This window comes from Salarias fasciatus, chromosome 10, assembly GCF_902148845.1.
Source record: "Salarias fasciatus chromosome 10, fSalaFa1.1, whole genome shotgun sequence".
NCBI lineage: Eukaryota > Metazoa > Chordata > Actinopteri > Blenniiformes > Blenniidae > Salarias > Salarias fasciatus.
Window position 1 is genome coordinate 16107152 of NC_043754.1, and position 9080 is coordinate 16116231.

Below are 9080 nucleotides of genomic sequence, written 5' to 3' on the forward strand. Positions count from 1 at the left end.
GAGTAGCCTATGAGTCGCCTAGCTAGTAGGGTGGTAAAGGCGACAACAGTTTGTATGATTTTAGAAGTAAGAGGCTCCAGAGGGGTTCCAAACAAAGCCAAGAGAGGTTCAGGGGAGATAGTAATGTTATATGCTGCCCTGAGAATTCTGAAGATTTCAGACCAGAATGTGGCAAGCCTGGGACAGGACCAGAACATGTGGGAATGGTCGGCTGGAGATTGTTTACACCTATTGCAGGAATCAGTTACATTGGGGTAAGTCCGAGATAGTCTCAAATTAGTGTAGTGAGATTTGTGTGCAACTTCACACTGTAAAAGGCCATGCCTAGAACAGATTGACGAAGAGTGAACCAACCGTAAAACTTGCTGCCAATAATCCTCAGGCAGTGTAATGGTTAAATCAGTGCAAGAGGGCAGAAATAGGTGATTATTTGCAACAGGAGAAAGGACTGATGCCCTGTGGAGGCCCAGGTTTTTTCTAATTTGAATCCAGATTCTAATAGAGTTAGTTACCATTGGGTTTGAGGTAAAGTTGGAGACAGTCAACGGGAGTTGGGAGCAGACCAGGGAATTAAGAGAAAGTTTGGAAGATGCCAACTCCATATCAACCCATGCAGGGCGCTCTTCATCTGATGTGTCGGTGATCTAGTACAAAAGTTTCTGAATATTACATGACCAGTAGCAGTGCAAGAGATTGGGCAATGCTAAACCACCAAGATGTTTAGGAAGCTGTAACACTGATCTTTTGATACGTGGATTTTTATTACCCCATAGAAAAGAACCAATGAGCTGATGGAGTGATTAGAAAAAATTATTTTTAAGAAGGATGGGGATATGTGAAAACAGATACAGGAACTTTGGTAAAACAACCATTTTAACTAAGTTAGCATGACCTACTAGGGATAGTGGGAGACCAGACCATCTATCAAAGTCTAATTTACACCTCTCTAAGAGGGGCGTGAAATTTTTGGAGAAAAGACAATTGATCGAATCTGTAATATGCACCCCCAAATATTTAAAACCATCTGTAGCATATTTGAAAGGGAAAAAGGATGGTGGAATATTTTTTAGCCAGAGAATTAATAGGAAGAAGCTCACTCTTGTGGTTTATAGCCTGAGTAAAGCCCAAATTTGTTGAATATATCTAGAACTATGGGGAGGGAGGCAGCTGGGTTAGACATACTGTAAATAACAGGAGGTCATCAGCATAATTACAGAGTACTTTTGTATTCATTAAATATATGTACTTGTGGTGTCTGCTGGGAGAGGATTTTGCCGCGCATTAGAAGGGACGGGGTTTAGTCACGTGGGGAGGTGTGGCACACTGATGGTGGGGGTTAAAAGCGGAAGAGGTTTGTGAGGGGGTTGCTTCCTGGAATGACAGCTGTCACTTGTGTGTGGATAATAAACCCCACTCAACTCTATTCCTGTGTCCATCTCCTCTTTGTGCGACCCCCACATATATCATACACCTGCTAGCCATTGGTCAGACCAAGGATTCAGCCCTCAGTCCTGTGTGTGTTAAGAGTAAAACATCTGGAAGTCTTGTGTCTAGATTCAGGGTTCTGAAGCTGGGTTGTTGGGTGATTCAGGTTGAACCGACGGCACGGATGAGTACTTGTATTTCATGTATCTCCACACACACACACACACACACACACACACACACACACACACACACACACACAGACAGACAGTTGTAGCCCCCCCCTTTCAAAACAAACTGACTGCCTTGCTGACAACAGTGCATAAGAACTTGAGGTGTAGGGCTTAAAAGCTTCTTCAGACTCCTTTTCCATCATGTGAACATGCAAACTGCACTTTTCAAAGACAGATTCTTCAACATTTGTTTTTTTTTTTTTTTCTGTGCTGCAGAGTGTGCGGGGTGTTGGAGCAGCGCAGCACACTGCAGAGCGGTGCTCACACGGCACATGGAGCGTCGGGACGCCTATGCCTACAGCTGGCCCTGATTGCACTAATAATAAGAAAAAAGAAAAAAGAAAAAAAATAAGAAAAAAAACAGCGCATGCAGGTAAAACAACACTTATTTTTTTCCTACACACTGAAACACAGACTGGAACAAAGTGCCGTAACTCTGAACATCAAACAAATGAAGTATAATTCGAATGACCATAACCAAACCCACTTCTAACAAATGGGCTAAAGCATGTTATTTGTTTGTATCTATGATCTCTGCAGATAAGCTCACATTTTTTGGCTAAACAATTTATGGCTAACAATTTTATGTGTTTATTAAACACATTATCTGCTCAAATTAAATGAAAGGCTTAATTGCACTGTGTCGGGTCCGTTTCGCAGCGCAACATCCATGCAAAAATTAACACTAAATTAAATAGAATTAGCCTTTTAGATAAATAAAAATAATAATATAATAATAACAGCCTAAAATATTACAATTAAACGAAATAAAAGTCAGCATTAAAAGTGAGAATTGAGTAACAGAACCGTCTTACTAGCCCAATTATCTGGCTACTTACCCGTTTAAGGCGGAAAGCCATGTTGTTGTGAAGTGATAAGAAAGGACACAATTTGCATTTGACTTTTTTTGGATCATCTTTGACTTGGTCTGAAGTTCAGTTTTTTTTTTTTCCGACATTTTGAGCCTTTTAAAGTTCAGCCAAATCACCACCGAGATGCTGCTCTGTGATGGAGCTCTGCGCAAAATCGGATTGTGCCACTCACCATGGTGGTTGATTCACAAACACTAAATAGATAGAATATTGAATAAAAGTACAAGTTAAGTAAATTTTTCCACAGTGTATTTGATATGCTAACATGTATATCAAATAGGCTTTATATCATGTTTATTTGGAAAAAAAAAACAAGCAATTCTATGTAAAATCAGTCATTCAGCACCCCCATACAGCTGTAATGGAATGGCCCTCGTTTAATCACCACATTTTTTCTATGCTTCGACTGCGTGATTGGCAGTCGAATCAGGCCCCTTCGAACGAATTATGGAATCGTCGACTTTCTGAGGACACCCCTACTCATTAGTGTACTTGCAAATCTACTGAGCCACAATTCAAATTGAATTTTATGAGCAATTTGTGCCGAAATAGCTCATTTGGGAGAACGTTAGACTGAGGTTCAAAAGGTCCCTGGTTAAATCCCGGGTTTTTGCAGTCTATAAGAACTTTGCAGTCACAGGGTACATCAGGTCTCTAAACTGTCTCTTTCCTACTGTGAAAGAACAATGGAACAGTTCCCAGTTTTTAGCGTTTCTGCCATTGCCGTGTAAATGTTTCTGGAATGAAAACACAATAGCAGTGTGTTGTCGTTTGAAGTGTCCTGTAAACAGGGGCCAACAAACATGTATACTTGCACATATACTCTGCGATGATTCCATTGAATTTTGCCCTGTGTTTGGCCAAAATAGCTCAGTTGGGAGAGAGCATTAGACTGAAGATCTAAAGGTCCCTGGTTTGATTCTGGGTTTTGGCAGACGCGTACTTGCGTCGTGACCCAACCTCCATTGTAATTTCTGCGCCATTTGCATGGGCACAAAAATCCTCATTGTTATCAGACTGTAAGGTCAAATGGATTGTAAATGTCTCATATAAAAACCTGAGTGGACTCGCTTCACGCAGATCGGCGATAGTTTTGGATCAGATTGTAAGACGTAGTCTACCCCAATGGACAATCTGTTTGTGCCTCATGAAACAGCAGAATTTAACCAATATTAGTACCAAACTCAAAAGGCATGGCTTTTGGGTTAAATAGTAACCATGAATTGCCGATAGGTGTGTCTTATCTGTGGTCTGTGATGAGCTGATGAGCCACTCAGGTGGAAACTCCTGTTGTGAAGTGGGATTTGTCTGATTGTTCTGTGACCTTGAATAGGACGAGGCAGTGACATACCCTTGGGCCTAAAAACTCAACTCTGCCGAAACCAGGGACCTTCAGATCTTCAGTCTAACGCTCTTCCATCTGAGTTATTTCGGCACAAAAAGCATATGTATGGTGGCACAATAGATCTGCAAGTATAAGCCACCTTTAACCAGTTCAAGAATGGCAGCATTCACGCTTTCACTATTGAACTCGTCAATGGGTTCTTTCTAATCAGTCCAATATGACAAGTGTGAAAACACCCTGACATACATTTGTTCCTGGGCGAGGTGTTTGAAAGTGGGAGGGATAATATCCCCCACTGACCTTTGTGCTCTGGAAGCATCTTTCTGCTGATCATTTGGCAATGTAGCGTTTAGTTTGTCCAACTATGTGTCCTCTGACATTGTCGACTTGCGGAGAAGCACAGTGAAAAGTGACTTCGTCGAGAGTTGAGTATACTTATAGAAGTATTGTGAGATAGTGGACTATCCTGTGCTTTTTGTGCCGAAATAGCTCATTTGGGAGAGCGTTAGACTGAAGATCTAAAGGGCCCTGGTTCAATCCCGGGTTTCGGCAGAAGGGGGTGATGTTTTGGTCCGAAACCTGAGTGGTGTTCATGTCTTTCAGAAAGCAGTTGTGCCCGTTCACAGAATACAACTTCCACAGGTTTAACGGTGGAGGCCTGCTGGTTGTTCAGTGCCAGGCCTGTCACGAATCGAAGCTCAACCAGTTCATCCACACGATCCATTCCTGGAATGTTGTGTTGATCCACAGCCTGGATAAATAGAACTGATGTTAAAGATTGGCTCCACAGCATCCCAATCTCTTTGCATGTATTTATGCTTTAGTTACAAAAGGAAATTTATATACTGATTGCAGTGTATGCGATGTCTGTCTTGCTTGGGGACAAATCTACTGGTGTAAGAAGAGAAATTAGCAAATTATCACTTATATCTTGCTGGGATGAGCACCCTGCTGTGGGTTGGAGAGGCTGGAGAGGAGGCACAGGAGCTGCTTGTTGGAGAGGAGGCTGGAGAGGAAGCACAAACTCCTGGGAGAGGAAGTCTTCAAATGTGGCTTCTCCTCCTCCCAAATCCTCAAACCCTTCATCCTCCTCCACAGGTTCTGCCACATCCAATTGCTCCAGTAACTGCTATGTCTCTTTTGAATTTGGGTCCATATCTAGCAGGGCCTCATTATTTTGCCTCAGCAATTCAGATAAGTTTTCAAGGTTAATTGGTGATTCTAGGTAGGTGAATGTCAGATTGATCCGCTGAAGTTTCATTCTGCAATGTTCAATGACAAATGACACAGTTGCCAAGCAAGTTGACTGAGACTGTACTTCTGGACGTAGTGTGAGACACTGGACATTTTTTCCATGTTTGCTGTGCTGAAATAGCTCAGTTGGGAGTGCGTCACACTGAAGATCTAAAGGTCCCTGGTTTGATCCCGGGTTTTGGCAGAAGGGGGTGGTGTTTTGGTCCGAACCCTGTGGTGTTCATGTCTTTCAGAATCCAGTTGTGCCCGTTCACAGAGACAACACAGAATACAACTTCCACAGATCAGTCTCACATTGAGAATCACCAATTAACCTCGAATACTTGTCCAAATTATTCACAGTAAGTAAGAAGACTGGGGCTTTACCAAAAGTCATTGCTGGTTAGCTTAGAAAATAATGCAACTTGGTGGCATCATTTAACAGGTCAGCAATGGCTTTTATGAGGTCGTTTTGAATCCCTCCTGATGTCCCCATAAAAAAAAAACAAAAAACAGGCTGATTCAAGGTGCTGTCGCATGTCAGTATCTTAACTTGACAGCAGAGTTAGTAATACCATGTATTTATCTCTATTAAGAGATTCACTTCTTTCGTCGTGCCTTGTTACAATATTTGCCAATAGCAACTGTTCCTGTGATTGCCCTGAATTATTTATTTTATCCACAAAGAGCTCCTAGGCTAATATCATCGCACTGCGTAAGCAGCAGCGGCACAAACCCGGGATTGAACCAGGGATATTTAGAGCTTCAGTGTAACGCTCTCCCAGCTGAGCTATTTCGGCACAGCGAACATAAAGAAGTCCACTGTCTCACACTACGTCTAGAAGTACACTCTCAGTCAACTTGCTTGGCAACTGTGTCATTTGTCATTGAACAATGCAGAATGAAACTTCAGTGGATCAATCTGACATTCACCTACATGTGCAATTTAAAATCACCAATTAACCTTGAAAACTTATCTGAATTGGCCACAGTGAGTTCGGCGATAAGGGCTTTACAGAAGGTCATTGCTGGTAAGCAGGAGATATTTCTTTTGGACTGTTCAGCTGACTGACATGGCTTTCCTCAGAGTCAAATGTTCAGAGACTTAAGTGTTTTTCACTTCAGGATGATGTGAGACTGTTTTACATGTCCTGTAAGATTTAAGATTTGGCCTTGAGTTAACATGGTCTTACTGTGATTGAGAAAGTCTGTTTTTCTTGCCGTCACCTCAGGTTACATTTCCAACTCTGATAACACCCGTGTGCTAACAAAATATATATGTGGGAAAACCAATAGAAACTAGAAAAATTTGCAGTTCCTGAAGAAACTGCAAGTGTGAATGCTGAGCTGAAAATGCTAAACTGTAATGCAGAAGAAGTTCAAGAAGAAAGGTTGAAAAGGAAGTTGACAAATTTTGACAAAGTTTGAAAACACTGCAAAGAGTTGAAAAAGGTTGATAAAGGTTGAAAACCGTTGAAAACACTGCAAAAAGTTTAAAAAAAACCTTGAAAAAGGTGAAAACGCTGCAGAAAGTTGAAAAAGGTTGAAAAGACTGCAAAAAGTTGAAAAAGGTTGAAAAAGTTTTAAAATACTGCAAAAAGTTGAAAAAGTTTTGAAAAAGGTTGAAAACACTCTAAAAAGTTGAAAAAGGTTGAAAAAGGTTGAAAAAGTTGGAAAACACTGTAAAAAGTTGAGAAAAGTTGAGAAAGGTTGAAAACGCTGCAAAAAGTTGAAAATCGTTGAAAAAGTTCAAAAACGCTGCAAAAACTTGAAAAAAGTTGAAAAAGTTTGAAAACACTGCATAAAGTTGAAAATCGTTGAAAAAGTTGAAAAACGCTGCAAAAACTTGAAGAAGGTTGAAAAAGTTTGAAAACGCTGCAAAAAGTTGAAAATCGTTGAAAAAGTTGAAAAACGCTGCAAAAACTTGAAAAAAGTTGGAAAAGTTTGAAAACGCTGCAAAAAGTTGAAAATCGTTGAAAAAGTTGAAAAACGCTGCAAAAACTTGAAAAAAGTTGAAAAAGTTTGAAAACGCTGCAAAAAGTTGAAAATCGTTGAAAAAGTTGAAAAACGCTGCAAAAACTTGAAAAAATTTGAAAAAGTTTGAAAACGCTGCAAAAAGTTGAAAATCGTTGAAAAATGCTGCAAAAAGTTTTGAAAAAGGTTGAAAACACTCTAAAAAGTTGAAAAAGGTTGAAAAAGGTTGAAAAAGTTGGAAAACACTGTAAAAACTTGAAAAAAGTTGAAAAAGTTTGAAAACACTGCATAAAGTTGAAAATCGTTGAAAAAGTTGAAAAACGCTGCAAAAACTTGAAGAAAGTTGAAAAAGTTTGAAAACGCTGCAAAAAGTTGAAAATCGTTGAAAAAGTTGAAAAACGCTGCAAAAACTTGAAAAAAGTTGAAAAAGTTTGAAAACGCTGCAAAAAGTTGAAAATCGTTGAAAAAGTTGAAAAACGCTGCAAAAACTTGAAAAAAGTTGAAAAAGTTTGAAAACGCTGCAAAAAGTTGAAAATCGTTGAAAAAGTTGAAAAACGCTGCAAAAACTTGAAAAAATTTGAAAAAGTTTGAAAACGCTGCAAAAAGTTGAAAATCGTTGAAAAATGCTGCAAAAAGTTGAAAAAGGTTGAAAAAGTTTGAAAACGTTGCAAAAAGTTGGAAAAACTTTAAGAAAGTTGAAGAAACAGCAGAGTCAGTGTCAGAGTAACAGAGGATCAATAGAGCTCCAGTCTGAATGGAAAAGTCCAGACTCATCAAGCAGCAGTCAGCATAACAGGTGTGTCTGTTGCTATGGAGACCAGCTGCACAGCAGCCATGACAGTGAACCAGCAGTTCTTATGGAGTGCGCATGGTTGAGAAAATGTCATTCCTCGAGGACCCAGAGGTGACATTGAAAAAGATTTGTTCACAATCAGATTCAGAAGTCTTTCATGAATGTAATGGTGCAGGAATCATGTCTGTAGGATCATCCATTCAGCCACTGTGATGGTACGAACATGAGCAAAGTTTTGGATTTGAGTGAGAAAATCTCTCTCCAAAATGCATTGGAGCGGATGGGAGAAAATCCTGCGCTCTCCTCACAGAAATGCAGCTGGAGAGAGAACCGTTTGAGATAGAGACAAAATGACTCAATTGTACGGGTCACAAGAAAAATGACTACGTTTAGAGAGGTAATTGTGTAGATTGAGCCAGAAATGTGGCCAGGGGGACGAGAAAAGAATTATTTTTTTGGTTTAAATCCAGAGCCTCCCGCACTCTAAATTCCTTTCTCCCACTCTAGCTTTTCCAATACACACCCATTGTAAACTCCAAAAACGGCTGAAATGCTCTCCGTACTTGAAGGCTCACAGTTTAAATTTGGTAAAAGATCTGGACATGATATAACATACCTGAATAGAGGACAAAAATGCCTACATTTTGCAAGTAAAATGACGTGTCTACGTCAAAGTATGACAAAGTTGTAAGGGGTCAAAGTTGAAGGAGTTCAAAGGTCCGTTGAAGGGTTTTCCCATTGACTTCAATGTTAAAAATAATTTTAAAAAGTTGAAATATTTGAAAAAGTTGAACAAAGTTGAAAAAGTTTAAAAAGGTTGAAGAAAGAGTTTGAAAGGTTGAATATTTTAAAAGTTGAATGGTTAAAATCGGTTAAGATTTGAAGAAGTTATAAGGTTCCAAAGTTTGAAAAAATCTCCATCCGTTAACATGGGGCAAAAAGTTGCACAAAAGTTGAAATATTTCAAAAAGTTTAAAAGATATTCAAAAGTTAGAACATTGCCAGAATGTCCTTAAAAAGCTGCACAATTTGATATCTGAATGGTTCAAATCGGACAAGATTTGAAGGAGGAGAAGCGTGTCGAAAAACGGCGGAAGAAGTCAGAATAATAACTAGAAAAATTTGCAGTTCCTGAAGAAACTGCAAGTGTGAATGCTGAGCTGAAAATGCTAAACTGTAATGCAGAAGAAGTTCAAGAAGAAAGG

The 9080-nt window shown here is 39.6% G+C and overlaps 2 non-coding genes across 2 annotated transcripts; both read left to right on the forward strand.

Annotated features, from left to right (window-relative positions):
- Window positions 1–3389: 3389 nt before the first annotated feature.
- trnaf-gaa (transfer RNA phenylalanine (anticodon GAA)) lies at window positions 3390–3464 on the forward strand. The gene has a single exon. It is a non-coding gene; the product is annotated as a tRNA-Phe (tRNA).
- Window positions 3465–4354: 890 nt separating this feature from the next.
- Window positions 4355–4427, forward strand: trnaf-gaa (transfer RNA phenylalanine (anticodon GAA)). Its single transcript has one exon. It is a non-coding gene; the product is annotated as a tRNA-Phe (tRNA).
- The last annotated feature ends 4653 nt before the right edge of the window (window positions 4428–9080 follow it).